The sequence below is a fragment of the Phascolarctos cinereus genome, unplaced genomic scaffold, assembly GCF_003287225.1.
Source record: "Phascolarctos cinereus isolate Bilbo 61053 unplaced genomic scaffold, phaCin_HiC Scaffold_1;HRSCAF=81, whole genome shotgun sequence".
Taxonomy (NCBI): Eukaryota; Metazoa; Chordata; class Mammalia; order Diprotodontia; family Phascolarctidae; genus Phascolarctos; species Phascolarctos cinereus.
This window is the reverse complement of record NW_027555514.1, coordinates 224,052,322-224,073,404: the sequence shown is the minus strand read 5'-3', so window position 1 is coordinate 224,073,404 and position 21,083 is coordinate 224,052,322. Positions and strand designations below refer to the sequence as shown.

Below are 21,083 nucleotides of genomic sequence, written 5' to 3'. Positions count from 1 at the left end.
AAATACATGTTAAGATCCTCAAAACAAATTTTCTTTCACCCTCAGCTACAGTCATTGGACCAGGAATTAAGAAATTCACATTCTAGGGAAGGTTATCAAGTGCAAGCTAGGAGGGTGGAATCAACTTCCTCAACTTGTCTTTAACTTCCCACACTATCCCAGGGATCTTGGGGGGGAAAAATGAAATGATAACCATAGCTCATACTTAACATTGCATTTTACAGTTTACAAGGCACTTTTTTTTCACAATAATGTAAAGCTGGTCGTACAAGCACTTTACCCTATTTTCTGATAGGAAAACTTAAGAGCAGTGATTGATTAGTTGACTATCATATAGCTCATTAGTGGTTAAAGTACAACTTAAACCCAGGTCTTCTGATCCCAAGTCCAGTGTTCTTTATTCTTTCCAAGCTGTGTGATGGACATTTTTTGAAAAGAAAAAAATGGTATTCAATATCAGGGATTCTTTGACTAGAGAGGCTTTCAGGTTTCTCATTGTGGCATGCTATTTATTAGAGAGGCCACCCAACATCCTGTTTCTCAGTGTTTCAATAATGTCCCATTAAACCTTGTAAGATTCTCTACTTTTCCTGCCTTTCTTATGATTCCCTTCATTGCAACCAGTCCCTGTAGGGTAGGTTTTCCTTTGAGTCCATTAAACCATCATTCAAGCATATGGCCTTTCCTATTTTTGGTACAGAGAAATCTTTACTAGGACTTCCTGGATTGTTTGGATGTTATCAAGCTACCTTTGACCCTTATCTTCTGGCCTAGTCTCTTTTTTTTTTAATAAGTGAGTTCATACCTTGAAAAGATGGGTAGCTTATTTTTATTACTGTTCTAGAAAAATCCATGTTTGCTGATATACATATACCCACATGTATCTCCCAGTTTTGAATTCTGTAAGCCTGTTCATTATGGGAGAAAAGAAATCACACACATACATAAACATACACAAACACGCAGATAGTTAGGGGGTAGTAGAAGGAAGGGGCCAAGAATGCATATTAGATTATTGAATTTATACAGAGATACTGAGAAACAAGGGGCCCTGTGAGGCATATCCCTTCATCACTACAGTTATCAGATGCTTAAGAACAAACTCCATGTCAGAGAATTGGGGGAAGCTAATGCCTCTGGCAAAGTTTAAGTGAAGTTGAAGAAAAATGCCATGATGAGAAGAATGAGCGTTTCAAATCAGATCTGCCCATTTTCAAGTGCAAACAGATGTCTGGGATAAAAATTCCTCTCCCCTACTTACTGCCTTCTATTTAGAGTAGCTTTCAATTGCCTACTTTCTCCCACTTCTGGGGGAGAGGGGTTGATACAGTGCTAACCCTGCTGGCACTTTTTGGCAACTCAGTGAGCAAAGAGTGACATTCCACAGTATTAAGCATGATAGTATTGCAATGGGGATTAGAGTTTACTAAGGACAGTTTTGACGCAATGGATTACTTGTGCAGCTTCCACTCCATCCCTGAGCTACTGTAAAATTAATCTATTCCTTACTAAGACACCTGAACACCAAAGCCAATTTGTGGGAGCTCTGCATTCCTCGCATTATTCTGTTGTGTTATTTATGACTTTGCTATAAATAAGCATTACTAATGTTTGGGTCATTTTTAGAGTTTGCAAGGTCATTTTTTTCCCTTGCCAAATGAATATTTTATAAGATGTCTCAAAACATAAGGATGGAGGGGCAGCATAATTGTATCTTCTTGGTTTACTCATTAATGACCAGAGATTTAAATTTCTTCTGCATTTTGGTTAAGTTCCCTAGTAATACGTGACATATCAGTAAGGGACAGTTGTGATTTTTTTTAAATGAATGCATCCTATAAGTTAAGCAAAAAGAAGGAAGGAAGGAAGAGAAACAAAGAAAGAAAGAAAAAAGAGAGAGAGAGAGAGAGAGAGAGAGAGAGAGAGAGAGAGAGAGAGAGAGAGAGAGAGAGAGAGAGAGAGAAAGAAAGAAAGAAAGAAAGAAAGAAAGAAAGAAAGAAAGAAAGAAAGAAAGAAAGAAAGAAAGAAAAGAAAGAGAACCATTTGAGGGAAAAGAAACAATACCAGGAAACTTTCTGTAATGAAGCACAATGGAGCATTGCAAGATGAAGCAAAGTAATTAGAGATAGTAAAGCTCAAAATATTCAGCTCAATGAAAAATTAAAAAATAAATAAATAAATTTAGGATTTCAACCAAAGATTTTTTTCTCTCTCAGAGGTGTCTGTGATTTTCCATCCACCTCTTTGCGTAGTCTTTCAGGTATTATCAAAGTGTTTCCTATTTTGTTCTTCTCAATTCCAATCTATAATTTCCCTCCGCATCTCAGCTCTTTGCATTGAAGTAGAAATCTTAAATTCACTACTTCTTAGAATTTTTAAGGCATCTGGAATGAAATTTGAAAGATTTTCTTATTGAACACTATCAGACAAATAACACTCATTTCTAAAATAGACATTCCTATGGTTCTGAAGTGGAACTCTAGATTGATATCCTGAAGGGACAAGTCATAAATTAATTCTAGTTCATAGGTGTGATCACCAAGTGTGGCATGGGAACTGAGCCTTAAAATGTAAAGACCTTGGTTCAAAGCAGGGCTTCAGTTATGTGTGAGCTATGTGATGATAGACTGAGCCTCTCATTGCTTCTGGTAAACCTCTTAACCCCTAAATTCCAGAAAAAAGTTTCTTATCTGCATTGACAGAGGGAGTTTCCAAAAGGGCAATTCCCCATGATGATGAAATCACAGGTGTTGTTGCCTGATACTTACTATCCCTCTCCTCTCCCAATTAAAACAAAACCACAAGAAAAATCTAGACAGCTTAGGACAAAAATATAAACATTTCAATAGAAACTGATCTTTTGAATGATAAATTTTTATGACTTAAACTATTCAGGATATAGAGATTAGTGTCCTCTTCATGTGAAGATTGTCAAATTATTAAAAGGTAATTGAATTTCAACCCATGGTTTTTTTTCCCTTTGTTTTGTTTTGTTTCTAAGAAACCTGTGAATTCATTGGTGTTGAAAAACCCTCTGTTAGTGGAGGTAACCACCTTCTCTTTTCTGAGATCATATAGACAATAAGTATCAGAGGCAGTGATTGAACCCTACTCTACTAGACTTTGAGTCCAGCTTTCTTATTCACTGGATATAGCCTAAATGTTCTGGAGAAGATTCAGCCCATATCCAAATTTTATTGTATATTCATCAACTATATAAATTTGCTTCAAAGAATGGGAAAAAAAGAAAGCAATTCCCTTGTGCCCTCTCTTGAAGCAATTCTCAATACTTACATTTCATTGTGAACTTCTACCCCGATTTGGATGCTTGAATTCTCTAATATTTCATGTTTAAAAGGGCAAATAAATTAGACAATGTCATTAATGAGTCCACTGTCATTAAGTCTAAAGCCTACTTCCCTCTCTAAATCCTTGTCTCAAACTTTGCCTTGAAAAGAAGATAGAATTCTTTACAATCTCATCTGTGGATAGGATAAAAACTAATTATACATATATGTTGAAAATTTAAGTATTTTCTTATGATACTGCAGTCTAATATTGGATTAAGAGTCACATGTGCTTCTGGTGTTTTTAATGTGTTTGTTTGTTTGTTTGTTTGTTCGTTTTCCTTCTGCCATCCAACACTAGAAAAGAGATTGGACCATCAAGAGATCCAGGTGTGAGAGAGGGAGCCGAGGAACTTTGGTGGTCTCTCACTGGTTTTGGGTGGTGGGTGGGGGAGAGACAGAGAGACACAGACAGAGACAAAGGGAGAGAGAGAGAGACAGACAGAGAGAGATAGACAGAGACAGAGAGAGAGACAGAGAGACAGAGAGAGAGAGAGACAGAGAGAGAGAGAGAGAGAGAGACAGAGAGAGAGAGAGAGAGAGAGAGAGAGAGAGAGAGAGAGAGAGAGAGAGAGAGAGAGAACGAGAACTGAGGGGCTGTGGTGATTCATGGCTATTGAATCCCAGAGGACATGTGGCAGAGTGTATCCCAGAATTAGAGATTGAGTGTGTCATGCTAGCCTTAGTTTTAGCCCTGAATCTCAGAGTTGGAAGAGACCCTAGGGATTAACTCATCCAACCTGTGCCTGAACACGAATTTTCCCTGGCAATATCCCCAGCATAGCATTATGTAAATGGAAGCAATTATTAAATTAATAAGAATAAATAGGTGCATGATCACAAGGAGTTCATCTTAATGGGAGGGAGAGGTCCATAAGAAAGGGTTAGAGGATTGACCCTCCCAACTCAAACTATAAGGGCGACCATCAAGATTGAGTGGAGATAGACTTGGCTCTTCACAACAATGCAAGAATCTAAGATAACTCCAAAAGGCTCAAGATGGAAACTGTTATCTACACCCAGAGAAAGGAATACAGAGTCTGAATGCATATGGAAGCATACTATTTGCTCTCCTCTTCCTTTGTTGTTTTGTTTTATTGCTTCATTCTTGTGGTTCCTCCCATTAGTTCTAATTGTTCTTTACATCATGACTAATGGGAAAATGCGCTTAATATGAATATATAAGTAGAGCCTCCATCAGATTACATACCATCTTGGGAGGAGGGGAGAGGGAAAGGGACAAAATTTAAAACTCAAAATCTTATGGAAGTAAAGGTTGAAACTAAAAATAAATAAATTAATTATTATTTTAAAAAAGATTGACTATAGGGTATAGTGGACTAGTTAGTGCCTCAAATATAACCATTTGGCTGTAGTTAAGAGGATCTGCTCCTCTTCACACCAACCTAATTTAGGTCCTAGTGGAGAGATAGCATTGTGTAATGGATGGAATATTGGATTTGAATTCAGGAAGATGTGGATTAGAATTGGGCCTCAGACACTTACTTCGTGACCCTAAATGAATCAATTGTTCTCTGACCTTGAATACCTCATCTGTAAAACAAAGCTATTTGCCTCAATGACTTCTAAGGTCCCTTCCAGTTCTAAATCTATAATCCTGTGGTCTTAAATATTCCATGCATAAAAGAAAGGTCACTATATTTGGAATTGGGAAGGTCTGGGTCCAGATCCTGCCTCAACTGCTAACCACATAACCCTAGAATAATCGCTTAACCTCTCTTTGCTTTAGTATTCTCATGTGTAAAAAGAGATGTTTGGACACTATGACCCCTAAGGCCTCTACCAGATATAAACCAATGATACCCTGAGCTATGATAATAGCTTTCTAACTAGTCCCCTCCCTCCCCCACCTATTATCTCTTCTATCACTAATCTATCCTTCACATTACTTCCAAAATTAGCTTTCTAACCAAAAGTCTGAAAACGTCACTCTTCTGTGAATTGGAATTCAGTCCCTAGCTCTCTCTTCTAAGGCGTCAAACTGACATTACTTTCATGATTTTGCTTGGTATTATTTTCTATTATCCTATTGATGGCTTATATTGATAAGCTTTTTTTTAATTTACATATATCTGGTGACAGCAGAAGACAGATAATAGATAGCATAATTGGTACACTAGTCTCCTTAAAATATTTTTCAAATAAAATAAAAAATGTAAAGTAAAGCCTTCCACACTTGGCTGTGATTCTGCTTGTGGTTTGTCCTTTGTTCTTGCTGCTGTACAATTTTTTAGAGCCATTTTTACAGGTATTTAGAGGGGTTCGAGAGAGAGCTCAAGCAAGTCACTGCTTTTACTCTGCCATCATGGCTCCACACCATTGTCCTTTGTTGTTGAAGGGGACCATGAAAGCAGGAAGATGATGCCATGACTTGCAAGTTAGTTAGATTTAAATGACAGAGGGCTGTGCAAAGTCACCAGCTTCACTTTCTCCTCTTAAGCCCTCTGGGTACAGTAGCCAGACATAGATCAGGACAATTGGAAATGACCCAGGATGTAGTGGTAGACCTTGGTCTTTTTAAGCTAAGGTCTTTCAGAGTTCTCATTTTGACTGAGGCAACTATCTGAGGGGGCTCTGTCCAAGGAAGGTAAATTTTGAAGGCTAAAATCAACATAGGTATCTTGGGGTTTACTGGTTAGACTTTTTTTCCTCTTAAAAACCTCTTAAACTCAATTTCCTCTTAAACTCAATTCACTGTGGCTCTCATTAATTAGAAGACAATAGGTCCCTAACCAAGCTGGATGGCTGGTGTCCTTCATTCTCAAAAAGGACCAAAATGTCATCACTACGTTAGAGTCAAGTTACAGTATGTCCGATTGTGGCTGATCAGATCAACATGAGCTCCAAATGTTCTACCACAGGCCAGGTACAAATAGTCCTTGGAAATGTTTTGGGTGGATTCTCTAAATTTGTGCATCTCATGTTTCTTTTGAGCTGCTTCAATTCTGCTTTATTCATAGAGCATAACACCTTCTCTGATGAGGCCACATCATGCTGAGCAGTACTGTACCAGCATCTCCGATGTCACACAGTCCATTTCAACGTTTTTTTTTTTGCTTTAATGTGTGCACTTTTACTTGCGCTGGTGTTAAATCAGTGTACGGGGAAAGCTCCTTCCCTCCCGCGAGTACTAGCACCAAACTCATAAAACTCACACAGAGATTGTAAAGTCTTCATTTACATCTATGTTAGGGGCAGGAAGGGAATTTAGGGCTACATTCATTATGGCTGACCATTTTTTAAAAAGGAACAAGAATTAAGGCAGAAGATACAAAAACCTGTTTTTTAAAGAATTATATAATTTACATGTAAAGCAATACTAGTATCTTTTCCCCTCTCCCTCCTCATCTGGATTTTTGTTATGTAGCTCCTTTGCTCTAGTAGAGGACAACCTTCATAGAGGCTTGCAACTCTGTAATAATACATTATACAATATTTGGAATTATTATTTTAAAAAATGGACAATCAGAGTAATGAAGATCCACTGTAGAACTTTGAGGATGTTTGCCTCTAACATACTTAGACTGCTCATCACCTTAATAGTTCTAGTTTTAAAATCCTGAGTCAAGCAGAAAAACAAACAAAACAAACAAACAAATAAATAAACAAATAAATAAATAAATTGATAGATAAATAAATAAGTAAATAAATAAAGCTATGCCAAACTCACTTCTCTTATTGTGGGGAAAGCAATTATATATCACACCCTTTGACTGGAAAAAAACACACAAACAATCCATTTAGAAGCATTCTTGGTGGACGATGGATGGCCCAGACTCATCATACTCCTGCTTGCTGATCAATATCTGCTGGAAGGTGGAAAGAGATGCCAGGATGATGCCTCCAATCCAGACAGAGTGTTTGCACTCAGGTGAGGCAATTATCTTTATTTTATTGTGCTGGGAGCTAGGGCTGTAATCTCTTTCTGCATCTTGTCAGCAATTCCTGGGTACATGGTGGTACCACCAGACAATATGGTATTGGCATACAAATCCTTACGTAGGTCAACATCACACTTCATGATTGAGTTGAAGGTAGTTTCATTGATTCCAATAGATTCCATACCTAAGAAAGATGCTTGGAAGAGAACTTCTGGGCATTGGAACCTCTCATTGCCAATAGTGATAACCTGACCATCAGGGAGCTCATAGCTCTTTTCCTGAGAGGAGGTAGAGACAACAATGACCATGTCTTGCTCAAAGTCTAGAGTGACATAACACAACTTTTCCTTGATGTCACACATGCTGTTCTTCTCAGATGTGGTAGTGAAATTGCACCCTTTCCTGGTCAAAATCTTCAAGCGGTAGCTCATCAGATACAGATGGAAGTATAACCTTCATAAATGGGTACAGTGAGAATCACACCATCACCAGAGTCCATTACAATGCCAGTGGTATGACCAGAGGCACACGGGGACAACACAGCCTGGATGGCAACATACATGGCGGTGTTGAAGGTTTCAGACACAATCTGAGTCATCTTTTCTCTGTTGGCTTTGGAGTTCAGGGAGGCTTGTGTAAGCAGCATAGGATATTCTTCAGGGTCCACACAGAGCTCATTGTAGAAAGTATGATGCCAGATCTTCTCCACGTCATCCAAGATGGTTACAACACTACGTTCAATGGAATACTCCAGGGTCAGAATACCTCTCTTGCTCTGAGCCTTATTCCCCACATACCTGTCTCTTTGGCCCATACTTACCATCACACCCTGATGTCTTGGGCTCCCAGACAACCTGAGGGCATCGTCTCCTGCAATGCCAACTTGGCACATTCCAGAACGGCAATATCATCATCCATGGTAAACTTTGAAGTGGCAAGTTTAAACCCTTAAGAGAGAGAGAGAGTAGGTGGTGCCATACCTGGAGGCAGGGGGGAGGCAAGTGGACACTGGACAGAAGAGCTAACCCAATTCCAATGTTCTTAAGAGAGACGTTGAGAGTGTCCTTGTATTGCTTCTTCTGACCACCGCATGAATGCTTGTCCTATGTGAGTTCTCCATAAAATATTCTTTTGGGCAAGCAAACATTTTGCTTTTGAACAACATGGCCAGCCCATCAGAGTTGTGCTCTTTGAAGCAGACTTTGAATGTTTGGAAGTTTAGTTTCAGAAAGGACCTCAGTGTCTGGTATCTTATCCTGCAAGGTGATCTTCAGAATCTTCCTAAGATACTTCAAATGGAAGTGATTCAGTTTCCTGGCATGGCACTAACATACTGTCCAGGTTTCACAGGCATACAACAGCCTGTGGCATACAATGGAGCACAATGGCTCTGTAGACCTTTAGTTTGGTACTCAGTCTAATACCTTTTTTCTCCCACGATTTCCTTTGGAGCCTTCCAAACACTGAACTAGCTCTGGCAATGGCTGAGTCGACCTCATTATCAATGTTTACATCCCAGGAAAGCACACTACCAAGATAAATGAACTTATTAACCACAGTATTCAAAACTTCTTCAGGTCCCTACCCAAACATAACTTAATGATTATCGTTTGGGCCCAGATGGCTCAGAGTGAATGTAAATAGCAAATGTTTCTCTTTTGTCCAGAAACCCTGACGTCTTCCCGAAACAGTTTGATTTTTTTTTAAATAAAGGGGACATCCCTTGACTCACTTCTTGAACAAGCCTACCTAATCACTGAATGAGTGTTACCTCAATCCACACTTGGTTGATCCTCAATGGAAGATTAAAGTTAGTCAATAAATATTTATTAAGCACCTACCATGTGTCAGTTACTGTGCTAAGCCAAAAAGAGGCAAAAGACAAGTCCTTATTTTCTTTGTGGTTTTTTTTTTGGTGAGTCAATTAAGGTTAAGTGACTTTCCCAGAGTCACACAGCTAGTGAGTGGTATGTGTCTGAGGCCAGATTTGAACTCAGGTCCTCTTGACTCTAAGGCCGGTGCTGTGTCCACTGCACCACCTAGGTGCCCCACAAGTCCCTACTTTCAAGAAGCTCACAATCTATTTCAGGAGAGAACACATAACTAATACACACAAACTGACTACATACAGAATAATTAGAATATTAGTAAGAGAGAGAAGAGAATCTAATTAGAGAAATTGGGAAAGGCTTCCTGTAAAATATGCAGTTTTATTTGGGACTTAAAGCCAAGGAAGGTAGTAGGCAGAGAAGTTGGTAGACAGTGAACATTTCAGGCATGGGCAACAGCGAAAGAAAATGCCTGGTGCAGAAAATTAGAGTAACTTAGTCATGGAACAGCCAGGGAACCAATGTATCTGAATCAAAGAGTATGTCTTAGGGAACAAGGTTTAAGAATACTGGAAAGGTAGAAGGGAGCTAAGATATGCATAGCTTTGAATGTCAGAGGATGTTTTATTTGATCATAGAGGTGATAGGAAGCCAATGAAATTTATTATTAAATTTATTATTAAAGGGAAGACATAGGTAGGATGAGAAACCATGGACAGGTTCATATGGGCTCACAGAAAGATATGGGCTCATAGAAATGATTATTTATATTTATGAAATCATGGATCCAGAAAACTAGTAAAGTAACCACAGTTAACAGTACATTCCCTTCATGGCAACCCTGTGTGGTAGTCAGTACAAGTATTAACACCATTCTAGAGATGAGAGTCAGCAGGATGTAGTATATAAGGAATTCAAGTCCAACATAAAGAACAAATCCTGTGTTCAAATCCTACTTACACATATTGGCTGTGTGACCCTGAGTAGGTCACTTATCATTGCAATGTCCCCAGCAACTTTCTAGAACTTGCTTAGAAGGTAATAATGTTTGATAGGGTTTCCTCATCATAAGCTCCTAGAACCAATGAAATCACTCCCCTTTTTTCATTTTCAAATATATAAATATATGTCACAACCAGAAGAATTAGAGCTAGTAAAGAAAAATGTTCAGAGATTAATGTTCCATAGTAAAAATATTATATTAATTATGTTTAATAGCAACTCAGATACATCAGGATGAAACACTATGTAAATAAGAGGGGGAATAACTAAACTTTTCCATGATCCAGAAGACAAATTTTGTAAATATAGGATAGGAATATAATTGGGTTCTAACAGTAATAAGAATTCAAAGGAGGGAATCAAGGTCAAGCCTGGGTGCCAGGGAATACTGAGGGAGTAATCATCCTAGAAAATAGCTTTCATTGTCATAGTCTTCTATATGAAATATATTAATAGCTCCTCATTTTCTATTCAACAAAGACTATGTTACTGGACTGGGTAAACAATGCAAAATGGAGCACCAGAATAATATTGTTACTTATGGAAGAGGTGATGCTCAAATGCAGATTGGCTATGACTAATAACTAGATATTTCTAGAGTGCCTTTTATACCTTATCCAAGTTGAATCTCACAACAACTGGGTGAGGTAGGTAAAGGAAATATTAATTCATTACATGTATATATATATATATATATATATATATATATATATATATATACACACACACACACACATACATACACACATATATATACATACACACACACACATATATATATATACATACACACACACACACACACACACACACACACACATATATATATATGTTAGAAAACTAAGACAAAGAATTCTTAAGTGAATTGCATCATGTTCATACAACTAATAAGCATCAGAGATGGGATTTGAACCCAGGCCTTCCTGACCCCAAGTTCAGTGCTGTATTCACTGATTTATACTGCTCCTTAAGATGGAGAGAAATGTATATTTATTAGTAGGTGATATGTAAAGATAAAAAAAAACTATCAAAAAGTGTAAGCTCCTTGAGGGCAGGAATCCCATGTCCACGTGCAGTTTGTGCTTTCCTGGCTGAAGCAGGCCAATGAGGAAATCTGCTTGTATGATAACAGGCACTGGAGTGATGGTAATTGCATGAAAAAGGGTCACCACAGAAGCCACGATCTGATCAAATCATTCTGTGAGTCGACTCAAAGTCACAATCATGTCAACTTAAAGGTCCTTTTCCATTATCTTCTTCTGGAGCCCTTGAAGGTATTTACTAAAATTGGTATGGGTTTGATCAGGAGTTGAGACAAGTTCACATTCCTTGACTTTGCAGTACTCTTTGACTTCAGGTCTAACAGAATCAGAGTCTCCACTGATGTACTCAGATAAGCTCTCCTGCTCTCCTTCAGTGACATGATACAAGTGGTTAGCACCTCCATCAGCTCAGACTTTTAGAAAAGTTTTGCTCCACCTAGGATGAAAATTACTTCTGCCCATAGGTTGATTAGGGGTCAATAAGCAATATTTCAAATTTCCAGTAAGGAGTAGGTATTCCAGCAGGGTGAGGATACACTCTATATCAGATTATTAGCTTCTGCCTTCATCTATCAGCCCTTGGGAAAAAGAACATGGGAGTGGGGAAAGGTGCAAGTGGAGAGAAGATGAGAAGAATCTCAGGCCTTATACCTCCCTGCTGTCTGCCTGTTCTGATGCAGTGGCAGCCGCAACCACAGCAGCAGTGCACAAACATGCAGAGGCTGGTGTTCCATTCATGCAGCTGTTCCAAGGATTTTCTTCAGTGAGATTTTGTTCCTCGTTTTCCATTTGATCAATTTTGTTTTTTAAGGAGATCTCTTCACTGGATTTTTGTGCCTTTTTTTTTTTTACCAAGCTATTAATTCTTTTTTCTTTCATAATTTTCTTGCCTCACTCTCTGTTTGTTTTCCCCTTTTTCTTTTACCATTTTTATCTCTATCTTTAACTCTTGAAGTAATTCCTGTTTGGGTTCATCAGGATTTTTCTTTGAGGAATAGATTGCAGCTGTTTCCATATTGTTTTCTTCTTCTGAGTTTATGTCTTGATCTTCCCTGTCACTGTAATAACTTTTTATGGTAAATTTGTTGTTGTTGTTGTTGTTGTTTGCTTATTTTCCCAGACTATTCTTCAACTTTGAACTTTATCTTAGAGTTGGAATCTGCTCACCTAGGAATGGAGAAAAGCATTATCCCAAACTTCAGGCTTTTTTGTGCTGCTATTGACCAGCCAGTTCTGGGGTTCTGCACATTTTCAGTGCTTTTAAGATGGTATGATCCACAAAGAGGTGTGGTCATTGATCTCCTGGTCTGTATTCTTGTTTTTACCCAGGAAAGGACCCAGGTCCCATGCATCTCCAAGCGCTAGCATTTCTCTTGGCCCTTGATCTGTGATAAGGGCCCCTGCTCCCTTGTGACCAGCCACTAGCACTTCTTTCTACCCTTGAACTGGGACTCAGAATGTCTCTGGGCTGAGAGCTTCTGAACCTGTTGCTGTAGCCACTGTTGCCACTATGGTGTGTTTAGGCTCTGGACATGCCTACAACTTGGTGTAACAGACTTCTGCTGACAGCTTGTTTTCTCAAGCCAGAAAAATGCTCACATCAAACTTCTTTGGCTCTGTCATTCCAAAATTTGATCTGAGGCATTATTTTAAATTTGTTTGGAGGGGAATGTTGAGAGAGTTCATCTAAGTGACTGTCTTTAATCAGCCATCTTGACTGTGACGTCCTCTCCACTCTAAAATGGAAACGATTCTTTAAAAAAAAATGACTAATTATCTGAGAAGAGAGATTTGAATTCGTCTTCCTGACACCAAGTTCAGCATTGTTTCCACTATAAAACTATACTATTTCAAACATAAAATTGCTATGTTTGAAATAGAATTAAACACAGACATAAAATGATAATAAAGGAGAATGAAAAAAGTGTAGTCAAGATGTAGGCTACAAGTATGGAAGATGGGAGTAGTAGAAATGTATAGCAAAAGTGTCAGAAGATAAAAGATCAGCTGTAGGTAAACAACTCAGAGAACAAATTGAATAGGCTAACAAGATGGAATAGCAGTCTAAGACAAAAAAAAAGATCATATAAATAAAAATGTATGGCTAGTATTCAACAATGGGGAAAAATAAAGAGCCAGGGAAAATAGGTATTATATTTTCTAACTTTTGCTATTTGACTTTCACATGGGAAATGGAAAAAATAAGAAGGAAACAGAGATTCAGTGTCAGTGGAGGATTGGAAGAATTTTTAAAATTAGGCTTGGTTATAATGAAGGACGATAGAAACATTGATGAAAAATTTGCAGAAAAAAATTTTTAAAAACCAATGAATTGTGACTCTGTGCGCTACAGACCTCAAGGCATACTGGAATGAGCAATAATTCTGAAGTCAGAGGAACTTTGTTCAAATCTAACTTCCAAAACTTTATATTTGTATGACTGTAAGTTATTTAATCTCCCTAAGCCTCAGTTTACTCATCTGTAAAATGAAAGGATTGAATTGGATAACCTCTGAGGTTCCTTACAGCTTTAACTCTATGAAACTATAAAAGAACAAGTGGGTGTTTGCCAGGGATTGAATATGCAAGGTGAATAAGAGGAGAATTATTTGTGCCAGACACTTTACAAATATTATATCATTTGAGTCTAACAACAACCCTGAGGTGTAGGTGTTATAATTATCCCCATTTTACAGTTCAGGAAACTTAGGTAGCTGAGGTTAAGAGAGTTTACCAGAGTCACACAGCAAGTGAGTGTCTGAGGCTGAATTTGAATTCAGGGTTTCTTGACTCCGTGCCCAGATCTATGCACTGGTCCACCCACATTTAAACCTAGAGAAGGCCACTAAAATATATAGTTGGCTGAAGACAAGGTCTGATAAAGATTTTTTAAGGTAAAAACACAGGAGGTAGTTGTAACCTGTCCACATGTATCCATCCACAAAACCAGAGTTGTTAAGAAATAACAAGAGTAAAGGATGTAGAATATTCATATATGTGGACCAATAACTAAGAGGATATATTGTCTAAGAGAGGGATAGTGTTGAGTATCATGACCTCATGTGCCTACAAAAAATGCCTGACCATTGGTAATAAAAAGAAAAAAAAACACTTGACGCAAAAGAATACCTTTGATCTGGTGGGAAATAAAGAAATAGAGGACAATCACTGAAAATTCCTGGGGCCAAGAGATAGAGTGTCTTACTCAAGGAGGACTGTGTCATTGTATTGGAGGGCATTTGGATTTTATATTTGTTCCTGGAAGTAATAAACTGAAGTTTATTGAAGGGGAAATATAATGATATGGTCAGACTTAATTTTGGAAGAATAATTTGACAGCTAAGTACAGGATGAATTGGAGCAGGGAGAGACTTGAGGCAGGTAGACCAACCCCAAAGCTTTTGGAGTATTCCTGATGTGAAGTGGTAAAACCTTGACCCAGTATTGTTACAGTGTCAATGGAAAAATAATGGGGTGTATGAAAAAAGCTACAAAGGTAAAAACAAAAAGACTTGGCCACTCATTGGAAATGGGGGTTGCGAGTTAGGAATCAAGAATGACAAGTAGGTTACAAACCTGAGTGACTGAGATGATAGTGGTACCCTTGACAGTAACAGGGAAGTTAAGAAGAGGAGATTTGGGGAAAGACAGTGTGTTCAGTTTTGAATATGTTGAGTTTAAGGTGTCTCTGGGACATCCAGTTCAAGATGTCTCATGGACAGTTGGTGGATCAAGATTGGGATTCAAAAGAGAGGTTAGATCTGGACAAATAAATTTGAGGGTCAATGCATATGGATGATAATTGACTTCATGGGGATAGATGAGGTCACCGACTGAAATAATATAGAGGAAGAAGGAAAGATCTACAATAGAGTTTTGGGGATCCCCCCATAGTTAATGACTGTGGAATCGATGAATATCCAACAAAGGAGACTGGGAAGAAATTGTCATACAGGTAGAAAGAGAACCAGGAATGAAGAGTGAAAAGGAAAAGATAAGAGGATATCAAACAGAAGCGAGTTATTGAGAGGAAAAAGCTTCAGAGTAATCAAGAAGGATGAAGATTGATAAAAGGCCATTAGATTTAGGAATTAAGAGAACATTAGTAAATTTTTAGAGAACAATTTCAGTTGAATATGAGGAGAGAAGCAGGATTCCATTGAGAGCACCTACTGTAGATGACCTGTTTTGTGTGTTGAACTATAAAAGGAAGGAGGGATGATAGCTACTAGGCATGGATTGATCAAATTAGGATTTTTATAGGATAAGGGCAATATGAACATGTCTGTAGGGAATAAAATAACAGTCAGTAGTCATGGAACAATCAAAAAATAGTGAAAGAGTAGATAAGAGACATGCTGAAATGCACAAATGGACTGAGAACACTTGTACATATAGAGGAGTTAACTTGGCTGGAATAAAGTTGTATGTGTGTGTGTGTGTGTGTGTGTGTGTGTGTGTGTGTGTGCATGTTTGTATTTATGTATGTTTATCTTTCAAGAATGAAATGATTGTCAAAAGTGATAAGATTCAGCTCTGCTGGCAATATATCCACTGTTGGTCAAATTACCATACTGGACAAGGATTTCATATTTAGAATGCCAATAGTTAAATAGAAGCTTATTGATGGTTTAAAACCTGTATGATGCTTAGCATCATTTACACTATTTCCTATCACTTTACAACAATGATTTAATAAATGGAAGGGTACTGCAAAAGCCATTTTTATTTTTATTTATTTCATAGATTGCCATGGCCAGAAAGAAATCATCACCAAGTGGTCAATCTTCTGATGATGTTTCTTGTCATTGGCTAGATGGGTCTTCAGAAAACAAAGTCAATCTGTTGCTGTTTATAATTGAAATCTCTCTTTTTCTGGGACTTTCTAGAGACTGTCCTCTACTTGCATAGACTTTGTGAACCCAGGTTCATCTCCACACTGCAATAAAGCAATGAACAAGGACTTTGTGAGAGTAATGTTTTAAAAAGGCTGAGTTATTCATTAAGAAGAAGTGAGGATTTTGGGGGTTATTTGCATTTTTCCCAGAATAATACAGGTGTTTATTCATATATCTTCAGTATTGAACTCAAGGTTTTACACAAAATACACACATACTTTAGAAACTTACTTGTGTATGCTTTTTAACATTAACAATTCACTTTATACAGTCCTTTCAAGTCCACAAAGCATTTTACAAATGAGGCTAGTGCTTCTATATCATCTTACTTTGTAGAAATTGGAACAGCTCTTGAAGTTTCCCCTCAGACTGAGACAGGTAGAACAAAATTAGTAAGACACCTGGAGAAGGTGAATTGCTCTCTAAGAAAGAGAGAAGAGATGGGGGAGTAGGATCGCCCTAAGGAAAGGTTTCCAGAGGACAAGAAGCTACCTAAGAAGATAAGAGATCTGTGCATTGGTAAACAGGTAGGTCTAGGACCTTTTCTTGATCATTTGTCTTTGAGATAAGGGTCTGCTAGCTCAGGAAGTAGGGATCAGGGAGCTGTTGTTTACACAGGAGGAAACCTAGGTAAAGCACTTAGGTGATTTGCCCAGGGTTGCATAGAAAACATCTTTAGGAGACAATTAATCTTCAGAGGGAACAAAGGATCTCCAACTCTATGAATAATCTCTCTTTAGACCTGGCCAGTAGACCACCATATACGCAGCACTTGGTCACCCAGGTAATGAGTAGTAGAAGTCCCTTGTCTGTAACAAATGCCTAAGTTGCATACTTTGATGCAGTTTGGATAAAAAAATACTGTCCTAATCAGTTTGTTGAATCTTCCAGTAATGCAGGAAATTCCCTATATAAGGAGCCATTTAACAGAGATTCTACCAGGGTTTTCTCGAGCTACAGAAAAATGAGCTCAGTGGTATGCTGGGAAATATTTATCAACCAGCTGCCTAGGGAAAAAAACACACACTCCAAAGATTTTAAAATTTAACCTTCATTATTTATATTTTCTCCACCTCTTTTCTAAGCAGACAATCAACAGAAGAAATTTAGCCCTAATTGGTAGCATTTGTTAGTGTTCAAGCTGTAAATGCTCACACTGACATTTTTTTTTAATGACTATCCCCAGCCTCTATAAGTAGGCTTCAACACACTCCTAAGTGAGTTCTCTGCTTTGATTTTTATCATCTTCAATAAAAGTTATTTTTTTTTCCTACCATGTCATGGAATTTGTTGACCTGGAATCCTCGTAACCAGAAGCCAGGTCTATATTATAAAAGGCAGGATCTTAATCTAGGTCTTATACTAAATCCAGAACTCTGTGAATTTATTATTTATTATCATTTATATACTCTGCACAATATTGCCAGTATACTAAGATGAAAGAATATATAATAATTGAGGATTATATATAATATATAGTATATAATATAATATACAAAAATATACAATAATTGAGAATAATCTAACAATTGCATAATTAAAAAGAAAACTCTAATTAGAATCTAAGGAATAAGGATGAAATTATTTGGATGGTATATAGTAACAGAAATAGACTTACATTCACTATTTAGGATTGGGAGGAATGTTAGAAGTCATCTAGATCAGCCCCCTCATTTCAGAGATTAGGAAAACTGAGGATCTGAATAGCTAAATGGCTGGCCAAAGGTCATATAGCCACTGAATATCAGACAGGATTTGGCTTTCATTGTAGTATACCAACATGTCTCTCATTGTACCTCCTCATTGTCTTCATTAAAAGATTTTTATTGAGGGGCTCATTACGAATAAAGCTCAAGGAAAGAAAGGCCAGTATCTGCCCAGGAAGTATACATACATATATATATATATATATATATATATATATATATATATATATATATATATATATATGTATATATATATATATATGTATGTGTGTGTGTGTATATATATATACATATATATGTATGTATATATGTAATAAGCTTGAGTCACAGAAAACAAGCACCAAATGAACCATAGAGACAACCAATGCTGAGGAAGTTCAGAGGTATCACAGTGGGCTAAAATAGCTAACTCAGTATCTCCATAACGGCTCAGTTAGAACATAATTTTTTTTTAGGTTCTAGTCAGTTCATTAGTGGTAGAAATATAGATGGAATTTATTTAAAAGAAGATATGAAAATAAAAGCATGTGTTTGGTAATTGCACAGATGCTATTGATTCCTCTAAGCTAGTGTTTCTGTGGCCAGCAAGATTCAATACCATTTGTCATATTGTATAGTTAGAGTGAGGCACAAAACCTGTGCATTTTTTATGGAGTCATAAAAAAAGCTGAGGCGCCAGAAATGATAGCAGTTGAACATGAAAACTTTGCAACTACTTGTTGTTAAAATTTCATGATAATAGCTTTTTAGAATTCTTGCAAAACTCTTTTTTAAATAATAGCTTGGACAACTCAACAACAGAACTTTATTCTATTTAACTAAAAAATTCCTCCCTAAACCATCTGGGCTGGCAGGTGTTCATCATCAGATCTGGGTTGCTATGAGACTGGAACTTGCTAATGCTAATTAGTCATAAAGCAAGAAACCTCAATTCTGCTGGTTTGAAATAACTTTACATTTGCACTACCGGAAAGAAAGGAAACACTGATCTAAAATGTGGCATTTGTAATTAGAGGTCCCTAAAGAAGCATACTACTAGCATAAGCTACAAAGTAAATTTTTAATGACTTCTATTTGACTCTATTTTTAGTTTAAATTCATATGACTATTCTGGTAGATTTCTTGTGGCTAGTGGACTCAATATCCTTCCAATCCTTTTCAGTAGGAAGGCAGGGAAGAAGGGGACAATACGTATTCCTTCACATGTGTTTTATGGCTTCTCATCTATAGGGAACATAACTAGGTTGGTCTCAGACATGATACTTTTAAAAGTCTAATATTTTATTGATGACCTCTCTGAAAAAAATTGAACGGGAGCTCATTAAATTTGTAAAGAACATAAAGGCCATATTCATGTGAGTGTTTGCATAGTCTTAAAGATCAATCTGGTAATGCTATATGGCTGTGAATGATGGAATATCAGAGCTTTAGAAGAATCAAAGTTGTAGGTCAACCAAAGTTCAGTGAAGAGATGAATAGAGGGCCTCAGTAGGCTATGGTATATTACCAAGGAAGAAATGCACAGGTAAAGCAATGCAAAATACATGATCAGAAATCTATGACTAGAAAATCAGAGTTGTCGTACTGGTAATGAGGGTAAGGGAAAACTGATGCACAATTTAATTGTTACCCATATAATTTCGAGAGATCTAGAGGAAGGGCAACATGTTAGAGGAATCTACATATGTGGATTCATAGAATACAGATAAGAGTTTCAAAGAATGAGAAGATTATAATCTACAACATTGGAGAATATCATTTAGATCATGGATCTATCTAAGTATTGATATATTGAAACAGAGGTGGGGATCACTGTATGATCAAGTGAGTGGACAGACAAAGGCATAATTGGCCAAAATGTAACAGGAATCCTCATAGAAAGAAAAGAAACACATCAAAGAAAGCTTAACAAAACAGAAAACTGGTCTCACAGAAAGAAGGGGAAAGTATTGCATTAGATTATAGCTAAGGCTTTTCCAGCTCTAAAATTATATTGATTAGTTGGAGAGAACAAAATTGTTACTTATGTCCTAGAGAACTGAATATGAAATAGACAAATACATAATAAAAAGGTGTATAAAAATTGTAATGGACCACATGCTGATTATGAATTGGCAATATTCACCTCTAGTCTCATTGAGTAAAAACCAGAAGGGACCCAAAAAATAATCTACTCCAACAATGTGATTTCATAATTGAAGAAATTTGGGTTAATTGGAGTATTAAAGTAGTCCAATTAACACAGTTAAGATTTGAAGCCATGTCCTTTGACTATTGAAGAAAAAAATGGTGCTTCCCCCACCCCAAAACCAAGTTGTTGTTGTTGTTGTTGTTGTTGTTGTTGTTTTAATTAGCTTGTATTATCACAGGACTTCTTAAACATTTTCCACTCATGACCACCTCAGTGTTTCTTGAACTGTGGGCCACGACCCCTGAGTATAATGCATAGCATCAAGAAGTAATCCTCCTCCTATAAAGCATTAGTCAAAATTCAACTGCAAAACTATCCCAACATTTTAAAAAGAACATGAAAGACTTAAAGACTATCAAAAAAGTAGTAATCAGAGTATAGACAGGACAGAAAAAATATCTAGTAAAAAAGAATCAGTTGATCTCTGAGTTCCTTTGAACTCTAAATCCATGACCCTGGCACCAAAGTATTGTATTAGATATTAAAATTCAATGACTAGAGATTATACAGAAAATAATCCTGTAGGGAAATGAATACACACACACAAATACATAAACATACACACACACACAGATTTGTATTATACACATACACACACGTATGTATACACATAAATATATACACAGAGAGATTTGTATTACACATACACACACACACACACACACATACACATTTGTTTCACTGAATTAAGTAGCCTGAAGTAATTCATCAGTATAGTAGCTTTTCTAGTAGACTTTACAGAATTTTCTATGCAACAAACATGTCACAAAAAAATGATCTTAATAAGAAATTTATTACATCGTGGAATGCTTTTAAATAGTATACAATTACCTTGAAACTAAAGTCAGACTACTGTATGAGAGCTGAAATAAACTCCCAAGTCAGGTTATAGTTGATTATTTTTTTAACTTAAATTTAGAAAGATTGGGAAGGTTATAAAAGGAGTTTCCATAAACCTCCAAAATATTCTATATAAAGTATTTTTAAATAAATGACTTCTCTCAAACAGTTGTCTTTTTCTTTCTAAAAGAAGCAAATTATCCCAATAGGGATAATATAAATTCTGTTGTCTAATTTCCATAAATAAATTCAAATTCTATCTCAAACTGAGTGGTTTTCTAATTCATTTCTTTTTTTTTCCTTGATAGTCAAAACTATAAAGAGA

General features: G+C 36.9%; 1 pseudogene; it reads right to left on the bottom strand.

The window, feature by feature from the left end:
• Positions 1–11,027: 11,027 nt before the first annotated feature.
• On the bottom strand, positions 11,028–11,861 carry LOC110211136 (thiamine pyrophosphokinase 1 pseudogene; annotated as a pseudogene).
• Between the last annotated feature and the right edge of the window lie 9,222 nt (positions 11,862–21,083).